Raw genomic sequence first — 20,998 nt, forward strand, 5'->3', positions numbered from 1 at the left:
CTGGCACAGCCGGAATTTGAACCCAGGATCTCTGACTCCCAAGCCCATACTCTTTCCATTGAGCCACGCTGTTTTACAGATGAGGAAACTGAGACATAGAGGTAGAGAGACATTTTCATAAAACTGGGAAATGGGGGAAGACAAATAAATACCTGACCTTTGAGGAAGGGAGAGAGGACGGGACATCATTTACCCCAAAGAAGGCCAGGAAGTTGGGTGAAATATTGCTGCTTCTCAGCTATCCGGTCAAAAGGATTATGCATTAGCTTGTGTGGGTAGATAAGCGCTCTGATTCTGGAAGGAAGGCAGCAGGCTTACAGGGTAAAAGACAGTTCAATTTAGTCAGTCAGTCAGGCAATCATATTTATTGAGTGCTTATGGTGTGCAAAGCACTGTACTAAGTGCTTGGGAGAGCACAATATAGCAATCTAACAGGCATGTTCCCTGCCTACTTTGAGCTTACAGTCTAGAGGGGGAGACAGGCATTAATATTTAAATGCAGAGATATTACTTCTGGCCATGGGAGCTGCTCTGTCTGGGAATGGGTGTCTGGAGGAGGAGGAGGAGGAGGAGGAGGAGGAGATTGTGTAATCCTTTCTCCTGGAGATCATTCAACATCTGCAAGAGGCTGGACAAGGTGATTCACTGCAATTCAAAGTCTCACTGACTCTTCTGTGGTTGTTAATGGTTTACCCCGCCCCAGAGGAAGCTACTATGAGAGAACAATTACAGCTCAGGAATCCTGTTGTTGTTTGAGAATGAAATGTTCTTCTTACCGTGGTCCAGGCTTCTTCCCGGAATTTTCATGCTTCTGGGCATCAACGTATATTGGGGAATTCTCCTTCAAGAGGCCTTCCCTGACTAAGCTCTCCTTTCCTCTTCTCCCACTCCCTTGTGTGTCACCTTAACATGCTCCCTTTATTCATCCCCCCTCCCAGCCCCACAGCACTTAGGTACATATCTGTCATTTAATTTATATTAATAATAATAATAATGGTATGTATTAAGCGCTTACTATATGCCAAGTACTGCTCTAAGTGCTGGGGTAGTTACAAGGTAATCAAGTTGTCCCACATGGGGCTCACAGTCTTAATCCCCATTTTACAGATGAGGTAACAGGCACAGAGAAGTTAAGTGACTTGCCCAAGGTCGCACAGCAGACAAGTGGCAGAGTCAGGATTAGAACTCACGTCCTCTGACTCCCAACCCCGGGTTCTTTCCTCTAAGCCACGCTGCTTCTCATATTAATGTCTGTCTCCCCTTCTAGACTGTAAGCTCATCCTGGGCAGGAAATATGTGTGTTGCATTGTACTCTCCCAAGCACTTAGTAGAGTGCTCTGGACACAGTGAGCACTCTGGACACAGTGAGCACTCATTACATACTATTGGCTATCAATCAATGGCGCTTCCTGAGTGGTTATTGTGCATAGAGCACTGTACTAAGCACTTGGGAGAGTATAATACAATGGAGTTGGTAGGCATAATCCCTGCCCTCCAGGAGCTTACAGTATTTGTTATGTGCTTATTTTGTGCCAAGTACTGTTCTAAGCATTAGGGTAGATACAAGATAATCATGTTAGGCACAGTAGGCCCTGTCCCACATGACATTCACAGTCTAAGTAGGTGGGAGGAGAAGCAGCATGGCTCAGTGGGAAGAGCTCAGGCTTTGGAGTCACAGGTCATGGGTTCAAATTCCAACTCCAACAAGTGTCAGCTGTGTGACTTTGGTTAAGTCACTTTACTTCTCTGTGCCTCAGTAAACTCATCTGTAAAATGAGGATTAAGACTGTGAGCCCCCAGTGGGACAACCTGATCACCTTGTAACCTCCTCAGCGCTTAGAACAGTGCTTTGCACATAGTAAGTGCTTAGTAAATGCCATCATTATTATTATTATTTGATCTCCATTTTACAGGAAACTGAAAAGTTAAGTGACTTGCCCAAGATCACACAGCAGACAAATAATAATAATAATAATAATAATAATGGCATTTATTAAGAGCTTACTATATGCAAAGCACTGTTCTAAGCACTGGGATGGTTACAAGGGGATCAGGTTGTCCCAAGGGGAGCTCACATTCTTAATCCCCATTTTACAGATGAGGTAACTGAGGCCCAGAGAAGTTAAGTGACTTGCACAGAGTCACACAGCCGACAATTGGCGGAGGAGGGATTTGAACCCATGATCTATGACTCCAAATCCCGTGCTCTTTGCACTGAGTCACACTGGGATAGCAACCCAGGTCCCCTGACTCCCAGCCCTGTGGTCTAGCCATTAGGCCATGCTGCTTCCCTGTTTCAAAATGTATATCACCTAAGATCATCTTTATTGGGGTGTGGTGGGGGGGAGGTGTGGGGGTGGGGGTGTTTACCCTTTGGAGCATGGCTAAATGATTTACCCTCCTTAGACTTCCAATCATAGTCAGTTAATCATATTTGTTGAGCACTTGCTGCGAGTAGAGCATTGTTCTAAGTGCTTGGAAGAGTACAATCTAACAATACAACAGTCACATTCCCTGTCTACAATGAGCTTACAGTTTAAAAGTGGAGACAAACATTAATATAAATAAATGACAGCTATGGACATAAGTGTTGTGGGGCTGGGAACGGGGATGGATAAATGGAGCAAGTTAGGGTGACCCAGAAGGGAGTGGGAGATAGAGGAAAGGAAGGCTTAGTCAGGGAGGCCTCTTGGAGGAGTTGTGCCTGAAATAGACTTTTGAAGGTGGGAAGAATCATTGTCTGTCGGATATAAGGAGGGAGGCCTTCCATGCCAGAGATAGGACGTGGGTGAGGGGTTGGTAGTGAGATAGATGAGCTCAAAGTACAGTGAGAAGGTTACTTATGTAGATCTATCTCCCTATAAAAATAAATAATAATAATTATGGTATTTGTTAAGCACCATGTGCCAGGCACTGGGATAGATACAAGTAAATTAGGTCAGACACAGTCCCTGTTCCAAATGGAGCTCACAATCTCAATCCCCATTTTACAGATGAGGGAACTGAGGCACCGAGAAGTAAAGTGACTTACCCAAGGTCACACAGCAGGCAAGTGGTGGAGCTGGAATTAGAACCCATGACCTTGATTCCCAGGCCCGTGTTCTATCCACTACACCATGCTGCTTCTCCCTATGCATCTATACAGGCACACACACACATACACTCATAGAGAATTACCTTCCAATTGGAAGAAGCTGCTGAAGGATAAATTAATCCACGAATGAGAGTGTGATCTCCAGGCCAATGTGATACCCCTCCCCCAACCCCTACTATCCTATGCACACACATAGACTGTCCACTGTCACTTTTGCTTCCTTGGCTTTCCAATCCCCTCAGGGTTTCTCCTCCCAGAAAGCTTCTCCTTTCTGCACTTGTTTCCCAGCTATCAGCTGAAATTAAGCAAAGTCTGAGGCTTTCCATTCCTTCACCTGCAAAACAATCAATTAATCAGTGGTATTTATTGAGCACTTACTGTGTTCCCTTCTAGACTGTGAGCCTGTTGTTGGGTAGGGATTGTCTCTATTGCCAAATTTTACTTTCCAAGAGCGTGGTACAGTGCTCTGCACGCAGTAAGCACTCCATAAACACGATCAAATGAATGAATGTGTCACTGGGATGAGTATACTACAACAGAGTTGGTAGCCACGTTCCTTGTGCATAATGAGCTTATAGTCTAGACTGGGAGACAGATATTAATATAAACTACAGATATGTATGGAAGTGCTTTGGAGCTGAGGGTGGGTGAATATCAAGCTCTTAAAGGGTAGAGATTCAAGTGCATAGATGGCACAGGAGGGAGAGGGAATAGGGAAAAAGAGGCCTTAATTGGGGAAGGCCACTTGAAGGAGATGTGATTTTTAATAAGACTTTGCAGGTGAGGAAGATGGTAGTCTGGTGTCTATGGAGCAGGGAGGAAGTTCCAAGGCAGAGGAAGGATATGGATCGAGGTGTCCGTGGTGAGATAGATGAGATAGAGACACAGTGAGTAAGTCTGCAGTTATAGGAGTGAAGTTTGGATACTGGGTTGTATGTGAGTGAAAACATTCCCTCTCCCCTTCTGGCCACAAACCCATTGTGCTAGATAAGATTATCTCTCCCATGAAAGTCTGAGCCCTATTTCTGTAGGAAGCCATAAGAAGGGAGGTTTCCCTCAACATCGTAAACACCCTGTCACATAGACACTTTCCTAATCCCAGCAATGTCTCTCCCTTGCTTTACAGTTCAGCTGATTCTGGCCCTCTGGGCTTGAATATGGGAATCGAGCAACCTGGGTTCTAGTTCTTCTTTATGGTATTTGGTAAGTGCTGACTATGTATCAAACACTGTTCTAGGTGCTGGGGAAGGTCCGAGTTAATAAGTTGGACAAAGCCCCTGCCCTTTTATGGGGCCCACAGTCTAAGTAAGGCTCAAAATCTAGTTCTTTGTCTGACACTGACCTGCTGTGAGCTTCATCTCTGTTTCCTCAGATAAAAACTGGGTAATCATACCTAGTGCTTGGCACAAAGTGCTTAACAAATACCATCGTTATTATTATTATCTCCTGGAGATGTCATGAGAATGAATGGAGATAATTGATATGAAAGTAGGTTGGGACAATGAAAATGTTCGGCAAATTCAAAGTGTTGTTAATCACTATCAATCAATCATTTATTGAGCACTTACTGTGTGCAGAGCACTGTTTTAAGTGCTTGGGAGAGTAGATATAATAGTTGGTTGGCATGTTCCCTGCCCATGACCAGCTCACAGTCTAGAGGGGGACGGATATTAATATAAACAAATACATTATGGTTATGTACAGAAGTGCTTGGGAGAGTACAATGTAAGAGAGTTAGTCAACATGTTATCTGCCCAGGGTCTACGGGAAGGGAGGGAAGATAGAGTGAGGAGATGAGAGATTAGTCAGGGAAAGCTCTGATCTGATGAGTTTGTAACTCCCCCAGAGTTTAGTACAGTGCTTGACGTAGTAAGTGCTTAACAGATACCACAATTATCATTATTATTAGAGATGTGATTTCAGTTGAGAGGGATTTCCAAGGGTCAATAAATATCAGCATGGCCTAGCGGCAAGAGCACAGGCTTGGGAATCAGGGGCATGGGTTCTCATCCCAACTCTGCTACTTGTCTGTTGTGTGACCTTAGGCAAGTCACTTAACTTCTCTGTGCCTCAGGTACCTCATCTGTAAAATGGGGATTAAGATGGTGAGCCCCATGTGGGACAACCTGATTACCTTGTACCTACCTTGGCGCTTAGAACAGTACTTGGCATATAGTAAGTGCTTAACAAATACCATTAAAAAAAAAAAAAAAGTGGGGGCTCAGTAAGTAGGCTGGTGTTAGAGATGTGTGTGGGATGGGTTGTAGTGGGAGGAGCAAGGAAAGGTAGGATAGAGGGAGTTGATTGAATGCCTTAAAGAGGAGAGTAAGGAGTTTCTCTTCGATAAGGAAATTTATGGGCAACCACTGGAGATATTTGAAAAGTGACAAAAACGGTACTAGATGATGCTTTAGAATAATGATCCAGGCAGCAGAGAGGGGAAAGGGAAGAGATTGGAAGCAGGGAGGTTGGTGAGGAGGCTAATGCAGTAGTCGTAGCAGGATATGATAAATTCTTGGGCTAGTGTAATAGCAATTTGGATGGAGAAGATTCTAGAGTTTTTGTGAAGGTAGAACCAACAGGATTCGATGCCTATGTGGGTTCAAAGGTTGCTGATTTGTAACCTAGTTTGTAGGTTCCCTGTAATTCTCTTGGAGATTTCACTCTGAATGCCATTGTCACAGAAAACACAAAAACAAAACATTGCCTTCCTGGATAAACTACTCTTAAACCGTGCTAAAGACCCTGGGTCTGTTCTACAAATCAGATCAACCATCTCTTTGTGAGTGTGGAAAAATAGCACCAACCAGCCTATTCCTAAAGGTGACATAGAAATTTACAGAGAAGGGTTTGATCTTTTCGGGGTGACATTCTGCAGTTGACTGGAGCATAGGAGCCCATATTTTAAGCGAGTCACCAAGCACCAGATTCATTCATTTTATTTATATGAACAATGATTTAACCCTGAAACTTTGGCGTGCACATGAGATAAAATCACTGAACCTACATCAACCACGAGGTTTCTAATAGAAATAAAGTCGTGAGAGTAGGATGTTGTCATAGGGTTAGTGTCTCTGCTTGGAAAATAAACTTTTCAGCTTTATTTCAGCTTTCATTTTCCATAAGTATTTCAGCTTTGTTGGATTAGCATTTATATACCATCAGGAGGCCATTAGCTTGGAATGAATGATAATAGTACTACTACTAATAATAATAAACCCAGAGGCATTCTCTTAACCTTATTTCACACTATCCATGAAACATAGGACCTCACCGAAGGTTAAAACAAAAAGAACAAAAGCCTATGCTAGAGAGACAAGCTGTTTCTTTTTTCCTGGGCTAGCCTTCTTTGCATATTTAAAGAGCTCAAGTCTCCACCCTGCAAAACCCCCTCCTGTTCCTGGAAGGCAACTTAACCTGACTCCGCCTTTCTCCTGAATTCTACCCATTGACTAGGTTTATATTCAGATGGCACATCATTCATTCATTCATTCAATCGTATTTATTGAGCGCTTACTGTGTGCAGAGCACTGTACTAAGCGCTTGGGAAGAACAAGTTTGCAACATATAGAGACGGTCCCTACCCAACGGTGGGCTCACAGTCTAGAAGAGGGAGACAGACCACAAAACAAAACATATAAACAAAATAAAATAGAATAAATATGTACAAGTAAAATAGAGTAATAAATATGTACAAACATATATACAGGTGCTGTGGGGAGGAGAAGGAGGTAAGGCGATGGGGAGGGGGAGAGTATTCCAACCCAATGTAATGAGTATTACATCAGCCTGTAATACTCTCAAAGGTCGCTGGTAGAGAGTCAATCAAGCATGGTACCTACCCTGAGCAGAGCACTGTGCTGGGCACCTGCTGTGGGCAGAGCATGTGCTGGGCTATTGCTGTGGGTAGAGGACTGTGCTGGACACCTGTTGAGGGCTGAGGGTTATTCCAAGCACTTTGGGAATGAGTGAAATAAAAGCAAAAAATCGTAGTTCCTACTCAAGGAACTAACAATCAACATTATCACCATCATCTTCAAATATTCATGCTCTATCAGGAAAGTTCACCATCCCTTACTGTGAAGTCAGCAGACTTGCTCTTAAGTGAAGCAGAGTGGTTTAGTGGAAAGAGCACGGGCTTGGGAGTCAGAGGTCATGGGTTCTAATTCATTCATTCATTCAATCGTATTTATTGAGCGCTTACTGTGTGCAGAGCACTGTACTAAGCACTTGGGAAGTACAAGTCGGGAACATATAGAGACGGTCCCTACCCAATAACAGGCTCACAGTCCCAGCTCCACTACTTGCCAGCTGTGTGACTTTGGGCAAGTCACAACTTCTCTGTGCCTCAGTTACCTCACCTGTAAAATGAGGATTAAGATTGAGAGCCCCATGTGGGACAATCTAATTACCTTATATCTACCCCAGCTCTTAAAATAGTGCTTGGCATATAGTATGTGCTGAAAAAATACTATTATTATCATTGTTATTATTATTATTAAATGGCCACCAGATCTGTTTGAGACCACATCCCATTTTGGATCTCAACTTGACAGTTACAGGTGTAGAACTACATCTGGTGAGCGGGAGGAAGTGAGCTCAATATGTGGGTGTGGGCATGTATAAGTGGGCAGGGGTAAGGTGTGTGCTTAAACAATGCTCACTGTCTGCGTAAAGCCCCTTATTGCACCCCAGCATAGCATTATCTCACCTACTCTTCCCTTCCCAGGCAAGAGTAAAGCTGAATGTGTGAAAATTGCTGTTTTAATTGTTCTCTCATTTTTTCTTTATTCTTTTCCCTAGGGACAGTGGTCATTGTTCATTTTCTTCATTTCTAAATTCAGGAATGGATTGGACTGCTTTCCAGGTGGGCAGTTTCTCTTTGAGAAAGTTCATCTGGCATTCATACCTCATTTCTAGACTGTATAATGGCATTTTGGCACTAGGTTGAACTTTAAGCACTCATTCAAACACTAGACCAAGGGTTCTAATCCCAGCTTTGCCACTTAGCTGTGTGACTTTGGGAAAGTCACTTAACTTCTCTGTGCCTCAGTTCCCTCATATGTAAAATGGGGATTAAGATTGTGAGCCTCATGTGGGACAACCTGATCACCTTGTATCCCCCCAGCGCTTAGAACAGTGCTTTGCACATAATAAGCACTTATCAAATACCATTATTATTATTATTATTAATCAACAGAGGCAATTTCAGGATGAGGACCCAGCCTGAGGCAGATCACTCTCTTCCTCATGGGAAGTAGCATATTGATGGAATTCTATGTTTCCTTGCCACATTTACCTCGCAGGGAATTTTGTCTCCATTTCTTCTCTCCCAGATTTACTGCATAGCCCTTTTATGAGATTATAGAGTTCAGGGCGTCCATGGCAGCTGAAGTTAATAATAATAATAATAATAATAATAATAATAATAATAATAATGATGATGATGGCATTTGTTAAGCATTTACTATGTGTAAAGCACTGTTCTAAGTGCTAAGGGGATACAAGGTGATCAGGTTGTCCCACGTGGGGCTCACAGTCTTAATCCCCATTGTACAGATGAGATAACTGAGGCTCAGAGAAGTTGTGACTTGCCCAAAGTCACACAGCTGACAAGTGGTAGAGTCAGGATTAGAACCCATGACCCGTGCTATTTCCACTGAGCCACACTGCTTCGTGTTGAGAGGTAATCAGTCTCTCAGAGATTAACAGATAGTTAATAATAATGATGGTATTTGTTAAGCGCTTACTATGTGCAAAGCACTGTTCTAAGTGCTGGGGAGGTTACAAGGTGATCAGGTTGTCCCACAGCGGGAAGGGGGCTCACAGTCTAAATCCCCATTTTACAGATGAGGGAACTGAGGCCCAGAGAAGTTAAGTGATTCAATCTCTGTTTCTCTTTAACAAAATGCTCAATTTGGAATCAAGCAAATAATGTACTAAATATAAATGATATCACTTTGAGACTATAAGCCTGTTGTGGGGAGGGATTGTCTCTATTGCTGTATTGTATTTTCCAAGTGCTTAGCACAGTGCTCTTCACACAGTAAGTGCTCAATAAATACGATTGAATGAATGACGAAGTTTTCTTTTTTTTCTGTCTCTGACCCATTGCACATTCCCTGATGCCTGGAGCTTCTTTCCCTTTTCAATCTACAATGCCATGTCACTTTCCCCCTTAAAAGCCTCCTGAAAATCCTGGCTCCACCACTTCTTTTTTATGATATTTGTTCAGTGCTTACTATGTGCCAGGTACTGTACTAAACACTGGGATAGAGAAAAGTAATCAGGTTGAATAAAGTCCCTATCCCACATGGGGCTTAGAGTCTTAATCCCCATTTTACAGATGAGGAAACTGAGACACAGAGAAATTAAGTAACTTCCCTAGTGTCATAGAGCAGACAAGTGGCAGAGATGGAACTAAAACCCAGATCCTTCGGACTCGCCGGCCTGTGCTTTACCCTGTTATATAAACTTGGCCAAGTCACTTCACTTCTCTGTCTCAGTTCCCTCATTGCAAAATGGGGATTAGCACTTAAATACCATAAAAAACTAATTACACATGGAACAATTGTGTATTTAAGTGTTTACTAAATGCTGGGCTAGAGACAAGATAATCAGGTCAGACATGAAGCACATGGGACTCACAGTCTAAGAGGAAGGAGAAGAGGTATTGAACCCTCATTTTACAGGTGAGAAAACAGATTTAGAGAAATTAAGTGACTTACTCAAGGTCCTACAGCAGCCAAGTTGATCAGTGGTATTTTTTTTTTTAGAATTTTCTGTGCACCCAGGCAGGATTACAACTCAGGTCTCCTATTTCCCAGGTCCATGCATTTTCTACTTGCCCACAGAGCACCAAACTAATTTATACCACCAGTAATAAAGATTGTATTAATTACTGTGGAATTTGTTAAACATTTATTATATTCCAAGGAGTGAACTGAGTGTTGGGGTAGATACAGGACCCTCAGGCCCTATGTGGAGCAGACAGTTTAAGAGAGAGAACATGTATTGAATCTCCATTTTGCAAATGAGGGAACTGGGGCCCAGAGAAGTGAAATGCCTTTCCCAAGGTCACACAGCAGACAAGTGGTGGAGTTAGGATTAGAATTCAGGACCTCTTACTCCCAGGCCCGTGCTTTTTCCACTAGGTCATGCCGCTTCCCACTAGTTCCATCCTCCCACCAGCCCATTACACATTTACGTATAGACCGGTTTATTTATTCCCCTTATTTATTAATTTAATGCCTACTTCTGTGTCATGGACAGGATCTCCACTTTTGCTCCTTTCCCCACTGTACATTTGTTTTCTGTGTGTGCTTTTCTCTCTCATTAGATTGTAAGCAGCAGCAGCCTAGTGGAAAGAACATGCACCTGTTAGAAAACCACTTGCCACCTGTCTGCTGTGTGACCATGGGCATTAACTTCTCTGGGCCTTAGTTTCCTCATCTGTAAAATGGGGATTCAATACCTGTTCAACCTTCTGCTTAACCAGTTTTACAGAGATTGTGTCCATCCTGATTATCTTGTATCTATCCCAGCACATACTACAGTGCTTGGCACATATTAAGTGCTTAAAAAATGCCATGGACAGGGACCACACCTCCTAGTTTTACAGTATGTTTCCAAAAGCGTACCATACAGCTCTACTCAAAGTAGGTGCCCATTTCCACACTATGTGGGCAATAAACATCCAGCAGAGTGTTGTGACCCCTTTAGATTATAAACTTGTTATGGGCAGGGAATATGCCTGTTAGATTGCTGTGCTGTGCCTAGTACAGTGCCCTGCAAACAGTCAGTGCTCAATAAATATGATTGATCAATTAGTAAGCTCCCAACACTATGGTCTGCATTCTCAGGGAAGCAGCATGACAGAGTGGATAGAGCACTGGCCTGAGAGTTGGAAGGTCATGGGTTCTAATCCTGGCTCTGCGACTTGTCTGCTGTGTGGCCTTGGGCAAGTCTCTTCACTTTTCTGTGGCTCAGTTCTCTCATCTTTAAAACGGAGATTGAGACTATGAGCCCCACGGGGACCATGTCCAATCCAATTTGCTTAGAAGTGTGCCTAGCACATAGTGAGTGCTTAACAAATACTGTTATTATCACTCAAATCCTCATCCTCCCTCTCCCATATTCATTCATATTTATTGAGCACTTACTGTGTGCAGAGCACTATACTAAGCACTTGGGAAGTACAAATCGGCAACATATAGAGGCAGTCCCTACCCAACAGTGGGCACACAGTCTAGAAGGGAACCTCATAGGCTAAGTAGGAGGGATAACAGATATTGAATCCTCATTTTACAAATGAGGAAACCGAGGCAGAGAAAAGTTACATGTCTTGCTCAAAGTCACACAGCGAGCAATTGGCAGAACCGTAATTAGAACCCCGGTCCTTTGACTCCTAAACCCATTCTCTTTCCTCTAGGCCATCCTGCTTCTCACGATGATCACGATGTCTTGGTCCTGGGCCATCTGCTAGCATATAATACTCAATTTTATCTTCCAAACCATTTTCCACACCTCCTACACATTTTGGTGTCTTCTACTCTCCCCCCCATCTCTCTCCCCCTCCCTCCAGGCTCGCATCTCCTCCTGCCTTCAGGACATCTCCATCTGGATGTCCACCCGCCACCTAAAGCTCAACATGTCGAAGACTGAGCTCCTTGTCTTCCCTCCCAAACCTTGTCCTCTCCCTGACTTTCCCATCTCTGTTGACGGCACTACCATCCTTCCCGTCTCACAAGCCCGCAACCTTGGTGTCATCCTCGACTCCGCTCTCTCATTCACCCCTCACATCCAAGCCGTCACCAAAACCTGCCGGTCTCAGCTCCGCAACATTGCCAAGATCCGCCCTTTCCTCTCCATCCAAACCGCTACCCTGCTCATTCAAGCTCTCATCCTATCCCGTCTGGACTACTGCACTAGCCTTCTCTCTGATCTCCCATCCTCGTGTCTCTCTCCACTTCAATCCATACTTCATGCTGCTGCCCGGATTGTCTTTGTCCAGAAACGCTCTGGACATATTACTCCCCTCCTCAAAAACCTCCAATGGCTACCGATCAATCTGCGCATCAGGCAGAAACTCCTCACCCTGGGCTTCAAGGCTGTCCATCACCTCGCCCCCTCCTACCTCACCTCCCTTCTCTCCTTCTACTGCCCAGCCCGCACCCTCCGCTCCTCCACCACTAATCTCCTCACTGTACCTCGCTCTCGCCTGTCCCGCCATCGACCCCCGGCCCACGTCATCCCCCGGGCCTGGAATGCCCTCCCTCTGCCCCTCCGCCAAGCTAGCTCTCTTCCTCCCTTCAAGGCCCTGCTGAGAGCTCACCTCCTCCAGGAGGCCTTGCCAGACTGAGCCCCTTCTTTCCTCTCCCCCTCGTCCCCCTCTCCATCCCCCCGTCTTACCTCCTTCCCTTCCCCACAGCACCTGTATATATGTATATATGGTTGTACATATTTATTACTCTATTTATTTATTTATTTATTTATTTTACTTGTACATTTCTATCCTACTTATTTTATTTTGTTGGTATGTTTGGTTCTGTTCTCTGTCTCCCCCTTTTAGACTGTGAGCCCACTGTTGGGCAGGGACTTTCTCTATGTGATGCCAATTTGTACTTCCCAAGCGCTTAGTACAGTGCTCTGCACATAGTAAGCGCTCAATAAATACGATTGATTGATTGATTCTACAAGCTGCACTAACTAAATTCTCTTAAGCCTCAGCATGGTAACCACCCATGAGTCTTGCATTCCCTTGGCAAAGCTGGCCCCTTCCTCAGAGAAAATTCATCTTGAAAACTTTTTTCTACATTCTGTTGGCATGACTGGTGGAGTTTAATATTACATGAAAGCCGCTAGCTGCCAAATGGCCTGACCCTTTATTAACAATCCATGGTGTTCCAAGTCTGGAGAGAAACACTATTTTTTTTTTAGGTCAAGATAGCTTACCGCTTTATGGATGTATTAATCCAAAGCAATTACTCCTGATGCAGCAAAAATAAATGCTTTCGAACAAATGATCGGCGCAGTAAACAACTCATTTACATTGGGAGGTTTATGTTTTCAGAACTGTTTCCAGGGAAGAGTTCCAAGAGGCTGAAAAACGGATTCTGCAGAAGGGAAACGGCAGGCCCATCCTGTATTTTCCTGCAGTTCAGCAATCCTTGGAGCCAATACCAACATGGTCCCATCTTAGAACGGCAGTTTTTCTTCTTTCCAACCAGTTCACGTGGGGGCTGCATAAACCAACTCCGTTTTCTTATTAAAATCAGCTCTTCAGATTGATTGTGGTAGTTTCCCTTTTGTTGAGAGACAGTTATTCATTCAATCATATTTATTGAGTTCTTACTGTGTGCAGAGCACTGTACTAAGCGCTTGGCACTGTTACAAACTGTGTTCTCCCCAAGAGCCTGTGAGGTAGGCCTGAGGTAGCCTTAACTGTTTCACAACACTCAATCATCTTTTAGGGGACGAACCCCTCAGGGGCAAAAATGGTGTCACGAGCCCCCACCTCTTACCCACCAGGACCTCCCACAACACTCAATCATCTTTTAGGGGACGAACCCCTCAGGGGCAAAAATGGTGTCACGAGCCTCTCACCTCTTACCAAACAGGACCTCCCTGGACTGGGGGAGCCTCAGTGACATGTAGTAGAGTTCAAACCACACCTCTGATCAGCCAAGGTTACTGTGGAAAGTTTCTACTTAATTCTACTTGCATGCAAGGGAGTGACACATACACACACTCACTCCACTAAGCATCCAATTCCAATCTGTGGTCAAAGGAATCCGTTCTGCCAATGCTTCTTCCTTCTGCTTCCAACTGCTGCCTCCTATAAGTGCACTTTAAGTGCTCTTCTGCTGCTCCAGGTACTTTTTGCTCTGCTACTGTCTGTCTGCTTCTGGCTGCATGCTCCCTTTTTATTTTCCTTAGATGTTGCTGCTGTGGCTCTACATGCAGTCATTGATTGGTCTAGGCCCATTACCAGGTAGAACAGGGAGAGAAAGCCACACCTTTCTCCATGCCCCACCCTCAAAGGTCAGCAATCACCTGTCTCAGGTAGAGACCATCAGTGCCTTTGCAAAGTCTCTTCCTTGTTCGTGGGATCACAAACAGTCATTAATAAAGCAGCTTGTTGTGGGCTCACCACAAATGGAACTGAGAGGCCTGGACTCCTCTCACCTTCTGCCATCTTTTCCTTCTCTTTTTCCCCCTCCCCACTCTTCTCTACTCCAGAAGAGGGTGGCACTAGAAGCCACTGGATTTCTAAGGAGGGAGAATATTCAAGGAGAGAAGCAGAGACAGAACAGTGATCTCGGATGTTGAGCAGCCAACTCTTTGGTAGGCCTCCTCTCTTCCACAGAGCTGCTAGAATGATTTCTTTTAAGTCACTTCTCCATGATTTAGTTTTCTATCTGCTGTGAAAAATTATAAGAGGAATGTTCTAAAATGAATAAAATGTGAGGACCAGTATCTTAAAACACAGAAGCAGCATGGGCTAGAGAAGAGCATGCATCTGGGAGTCAAAGGACCTAGATTCTAATCCTGGCTCTGCCAATTGCTTTCTGTGTGACCTTGGGCAAGTCACTTAGCTTCTCTGTGACTCAGATTCCTCAACTGTAAAATGGGGCTACCTGTTCTCCCTCCTACTTAGATTGTAAGCTCCATGTTGGGCAGAGATTGTATCTGACTTAATTAGCTTGTACCCACCCCTGTGTTTAGAACAATGTTTGACACATAGTAGGTGATTAACAAATATCATAAAAGAATAGCTAGGGTAATTTGCCTCATTTCCATAAACATAGAACAAACATTCCAGTAGTGAATAGGTTACATCTTAGGACAGTACAAAAAGAAACTAAGAAGGACTCAAAATGACTTCGGGAAGACTAAATGGTGGCAAACAATTGACTTCCCTGCTGGTCTAGCATGTTGTATCCCACAGACACAGGAAAAACAGACAATGCCATCTCTCTTCATGCCAGAATCAATCAATCAATTGAAGGTATTTATTGAGTACTTTCTGTGTGCAGAGCACGGTACTAAGCACTTGGGAGAATACAGTATAATAGCTTTGGTAGACATGCTCCCTGCCTCCAAGAAACATACAGTCTACAGAAATATGTTTTGGTTGCATCTCATTCTCTATGACAACCTTGGATAATATCACCTTTACTGCAATATAGTTAGGGTGTGCCAGTTGTCAGGCCATGTGCCCTGGAGGAATAGTCTGTTAATTTAATCCACTAGGTTGTAAGCTCCTTGTGAGCAGGAATCTTGTCTACCAACTCTATAGCATTTCACTCTTTCAATCAGTGCAGTGCTCTGCGCAGAGTCAGCATTCAATCAATACCATTGATTGCTTCATTGATCCATCTGCGGTGGAGAGGGGAGCTCAAGTGATCTTATCCTGGAACTGGTAATGGAGATTTTCTTCCCTGTCTTTTCTATTAGCTTGGATGAAGGGATCAAAAATTCACTTGACCAATCAACAGAGAAGATTCAATTGCCCTGAAGTATTCAGCAAGATTATCAGTGATAATTGTGGCATTTGTCATTAAGTGCTTACTATAGGTCAAGTGTTGTACTAATCACTGGGGTACAAACACAGTAATCGGGTCCCACATGGGGCTCCCATCCTAAGTAGGAGGAAGAATAGATATTCATTCAATGAGCATTCATTCAATTGAGCACTTACTGTGTGCAGAGCACTGTACTATGCATCTAGAAAGCAGCATGGCTTTTTGGAAAGAGCCCAGGCTTCAGAGTCAGAGGTCATGGGTTCTAATCCCAACTCCACCATATATCAGCTATGTGAGCTTGGGCAAGTCATTTCACTTTTCTGTGCCTCAGTTCCCTCATCTGTAAAATGGGGATTAAGACTGTGAGCCCCATGTGGGACAACCTGATTATCTTGTATCTACCCCAGTGCTTAGAATAATGCTTGGCACATAGTAAGCACTTAACAAATGTCATCATTCTTAGGGGAATCAGGGTGGCTCAGTGGAAATAGCACGGGCTTGGGAGTCAGAGGTCATGGGTTCTAATCTCAGCTCTGCCGCTTGTCAGCTATGTGACTTTGGGCCAGTCATTTAACTTCTCTGTGCCTCAGTTACCTCATCTGTAAAATGGGGATTAAGACTGTGAGCCCCACGTGGGACAACCTGATCACCCTGTATCTTCCACAGCACTTAGAACAGTGCCTTGTACATAGTAAGTGCTTAACAAATGCCATCATTATTATTATTATCACAATTCAGCAATAGACTAGCTATTGAATCTCAATTTTGCAAATGAGGGAACTGAGGCCCAGAGAAGTTGAGTGACTTGCCTAAGGTTGCAGAGCTGTGATTAGAACCTGGGTACTCCCAGGCCTAGGGTCTTACCACTAGGCCACAATTACTTCATGCTAATGATAATAATAGTAATGGTGGTATTTGTTAAGCAATTACTATTTTCCAGGCACTTTACTAAGTGCTGGGATCGATACAAGCAAATTGGGTTGGTCACAGTCCCTAACCCACGTGGGGCTCACTGTCTTAATTCCCATTTTACAGATGAGGGAACTGAGGCACAGAGAAGTTAAGGGACTTTTTTTAATGTTTTTTTTTTAAGTGCTTAACTATGTGCCAGGCACTGAACTAAGTGCTGGGGTGGATACAAGCAAACAACGTTGGCCACAGTCCTTGACCCACGTGGGGCTCACAGTCTCAATCCCCATTTTACAGATGAGGTAATTGAGGCCCAGAGAAGTGAAGTGAATTGTCCAAAGTCACACAGCAGACAAGTGGCGTAGCAGGAATTGGAACTCATGACCTTCTAATGCCCAGGCTCTATTCACTATGCCACGTAGCTTTTCTAATGATGACTTGGCTGATTGGATCAGAGTCAAGAGTTCCTTTTCTGATCCATTCCCTATTGCCAGTAGAGTAAAGCAGGGCTGCAGAATGAACTGTGTCTTTTCCACTTCATTCTCCAAAGCTTTGCTGGAAGATGCAAGAGACTTGGATGCTTATGTTAGTGCCTCACTGGGAAACTTCCAAATCAAGAGAAAGTGAGCATCATCCAAAGTCTTAGCGACAATCATTCAAGAACTGCTGTTGGCAGAAGACTGTGCCCTCAAGACACATACACAAGAAGACATGCAAATGAATGGGGGATGTTTCGTCCATAAGCCGGACATTAAATGACAATAACAATGATAATAATGACATTTATTAAGCACTTACTAAGGCTAACGGTAAGGCTAAATGAAGCAAGGTCGACACCCAGAAAACGGTTTCTTAGATTGGCAAATCTATAAATGCAACGCAAAGCTAAAAGCTGTCATATAATATTGTTATCCAGGCATCACATTAGAATGTAAGCTTGTGGCAGCATGGCTCAGTGGAAAGAGCACGGGCTTTGGAGTCAGAGGTCATGGGTTCAAATCCCAGCTCCACCAATTTTCAGCTGTGTGACTTTGGGCAAGTCACTTAACTTCCCTGTGCCTCAGTTACCTCATGTGTAAAATGGGGATTAAAACTGTGAGCCCCACGTGGGACAACCTGATCACTTTGTAACCTCCCCAGAGCTTTGAACAGTGCTTTGCATGTAGTAAGCACTTAATAAATGCCATTATTATTATTATTATTATTATTATTATGGGCAGGGAACATGTCTGTTACATTCATTCTTTCAATTGTATTTATCGAGTGCTTGCTGTGTGCAAAGCACTGTACTAAGCACATGGGAGAGTACAATGCAACCATAAATAGACACATTTCCTGTACACATTGAGCTTACAGTCTAGGAGGTGGGAGAAAGAATTAATATAAATAAATGACAGGTTTGTACATAAGTACTGTGCGGCTGAGAGGGGAAGAGCAAAGGGAGCAAGTTAGGGCAATGCAGAAGGGAGTGGGAAAAGAGAAGGGGGTTCTTAGGGAAAGCCTCATGAAGAACACGTGCCTTTAATAAGGCTTTGAATGGGGAAGAGTAATTGTCTGTCAGATTTGAGGAGGGAGAGCGTTCTAGGACAGAGGCAGGACGTGGTGAAGGATCAGCAGTGAGATAGACGAGATCAAGGCACAGTGAGAAATATAGCATTAGAGGAGTGAAGTGTGCAGTTTGGGTTGTAGTAGGAGAGTAGTGAGGTGAGGTAGGAGGGGGCAAGAGGATTGACTGCTTTGAAGCTGATGGTGAGGAGTTTTTGTTTGATGCAGAGATGGATGGACAATCATCACTGGAGTTTTTCGAGGAGTCGGGAACTATGTCCTGTTTTTGTAGAAAAATGATCTGGGCAGAAGGAGTGAAGTATGGACTGGAGTGAGGAGAGACAGGAGGCTGGTAGGTCAGCAACGTGGCTTATGCAGTAATCCATGGGGGATAGGATGAGTGATTGTATTAACGTTGCAGCAGTTTGGAAGGATTGGAAAGAGTGTACTTTAGCGATGTGTGAAGTTGGAACGAATATGATTTAGTGTTGGAATGAATATGTGGGTTGAAAGAGAAAGAGGAGTCAAGGATAACACTAAGATTATGGGCTTGTGAGACAGGAAGAATGGTGGTGCCATCTACAGTGATGGGAAAGTCAGGGGGAGGACAGGATTTGGGTGGGAAGATAAGGAGTTCTATCATGGACATTCATTCATTCATTCATTCAATCATCTTTATTGAGCACTTACTGGGGGCAGAGCATTGTACTAAGTGCTTCAGGTGAGCAATGTTAAACTTGAGGTGACGGGAGGACATCCAAGTAGAGATGTCTTGAAGGCAAGAGGAAGTGTGAGACTGCAGAAAGGGAGAGAGATCAGGGCTCGAGATGTAGATTTGGGTATTGTCCACTTAGAGGTGGTAGCTGAAGCCATGGGAGAAAATGAGTTCTCCAAAGGATTGAGTGTAGATGGAGAATAGAAGGGGACCCAGAACTGACCATTGAAGGACCTCTACAGTTAGGGGGTAGGAGGCAGAAGAGGAGCCCAGGAAGGCGACTGAAAATGAATGGCCAGAGAGATGAGGAGAACCAGGAGAGGAGTGTCAGTGAAGCCAAGGTTGGATAAGGTTTCCAGGAGAAGGGGGTGGTCCACAGTGTTGAAGTCAGCTGAGAGGTCGAGGAGGATTAGCATGGAGTAGAGGCCATTGGATTTGGCAAGAAGGAGATCATTGGTGACCTTTGAGAAGCTGGTTTCTGTGGAATGAGGGGGATGGAAGCCAGATTGGAGGGGTCAAGGAGAGAACTGGAGGAGAGGAATTTGAGACAGCAGGTGTAGACAGCGCACTCAAGGAGTTTGCAGAGGAATGTTATAAAGTTATATTGCACTCTCCCAAGCACTTAGTACACTGTTCTGCACACAGTAAGTGTGGTTGATTGAATGATGGATACAATGAACAAAGATGCAACCATATTACAGAAGCAAAAAATGTGTGGCAGCAACAAAATTGTTAGCTCTTGAATAAAGTCAAGGTCTAAAGAGTGCACTGCTGTCTGCCTTTCTCTGCAGCTGTGACCTGGACCTTAGATGCCACATTAAACCCCTTGAGAGGTTCCATCGGTTTTATCTGAAGACTATGCTCAACACCAAATGACTTTAAACTCCTCTAGACTGTAAGCTCGTTGTGAGCAGGGAATGTGTCTGCTTATTTCTATACAGTACTCTCCCAAGTGCTTAGTAGAGTGCTCTGCACACAGTAAGTGCTCAATAAATTCATTTGAAAGAATGAAAATAGGATCACAAACAGTGAAGTACTGGAACGAAGTCAGCATCCTAGGAATGAAGCGATGTTCACTTCAACACAGCTAAACTGGGTGGGACATGTGAGGAGAATAAACTACAGTAGGGTCCCCAAAAGCTGCTGAATGGTGAGCTGATACTGGAAAATCAAAAACAAGGCAGACAGGAGAAATGTTTCAGATCAATCAATCAGTGGTATATATTGAGCACTTTTTATGTGCAAACGACTCTATTAAGTAAGCCCTTTAGAGTGTAATAATTAGTAACAATAACTGTGTTTTTTAAGTGCTTACTCTGTGTCATGCACTGTACTAAGCGCTGTGGTAGATACATTATCAGGGCGGACACAGTCCCTGTCCCACTTGCTCATCTTGTCTTATACTGTTGAGTTGTCTCCAATCTATAGCAATGCCATGGACACATCTCTCCCAGAACACCCTACTTCCATCTGCAATCACTTTGGAAGTGTATCCATAGAGTTTTCTTGGTAAAAATACAGAAGTGGTTTATCATTTCCTCTTCCTGCACAGTAAACTTTAGTCTTCACCCTCGACTCTTTCCCGTGCCGCTGCTTCCCAACTCAGGTGAGTTTTGACATGTCACAGATGGCCTTCCACTCGCTAGCCACTGGCCAAGCTAGGAATGGAATGGGTAGGCCTCTGCTTGACTCTTTCTCCTGTAGTCAAAACCGGTATAGTACTGGAAACTCTCCAGGTGTAACCCTGAGAGAGGTGACCCACTTGGGGTTCATGGCTCAAGTAAGAACTCACAGTCTAATGCAATAGAGTACTTAGTACAGTGCTCTGCACACAGTAAGTGCTCCATAAATATGATTGATTAAATACGATTGATTAATAGAGTTAGATACAGTGCACCAAAGCCTAGGATGAGGCTACATCTCAACTCAAAAGCCAGGAGAAAATTGCTGCAGGTAGACCAGCATGACTTACTGCTATCAAGAAGGGAGCGCCTCTGTTTGAGCAGAAGCTCTGTTGGAACTGAAAGACACAGAAGCAAAAGTGAAAACAGCACCAGGCACTGCAAACATCAAACATGACATCCTAACAAGGGACACATTTTTGTGTTCACAGTATTACCAGTACTGGGCTCTCTAACTGGCTTTTTCAGGCCTTCCCAGACTGAGCCCCCTTTTTCGTCTCCTCCTCCCCATCCCCCCGGCCCTAAC

General features: G+C 44.0%; 1 non-coding gene across 1 annotated transcript; it reads right to left on the minus strand.

Annotated features, from left to right (window-relative positions):
• Positions 1–20,406: 20,406 nt before the first annotated feature.
• LOC119926305 lies at positions 20,407–20,544 on the minus strand. The gene has a single exon (XR_005450192.1). It is a non-coding gene; the product is annotated as a small nucleolar RNA SNORA7 (small nucleolar RNA).
• Between the last annotated feature and the right edge of the window lie 454 nt (positions 20,545–20,998).

Source organism: Tachyglossus aculeatus, chromosome 3 (genome assembly GCF_015852505.1).
Source record: "Tachyglossus aculeatus isolate mTacAcu1 chromosome 3, mTacAcu1.pri, whole genome shotgun sequence".
NCBI classification, from domain to species: domain Eukaryota; kingdom Metazoa; phylum Chordata; class Mammalia; order Monotremata; family Tachyglossidae; genus Tachyglossus; species Tachyglossus aculeatus.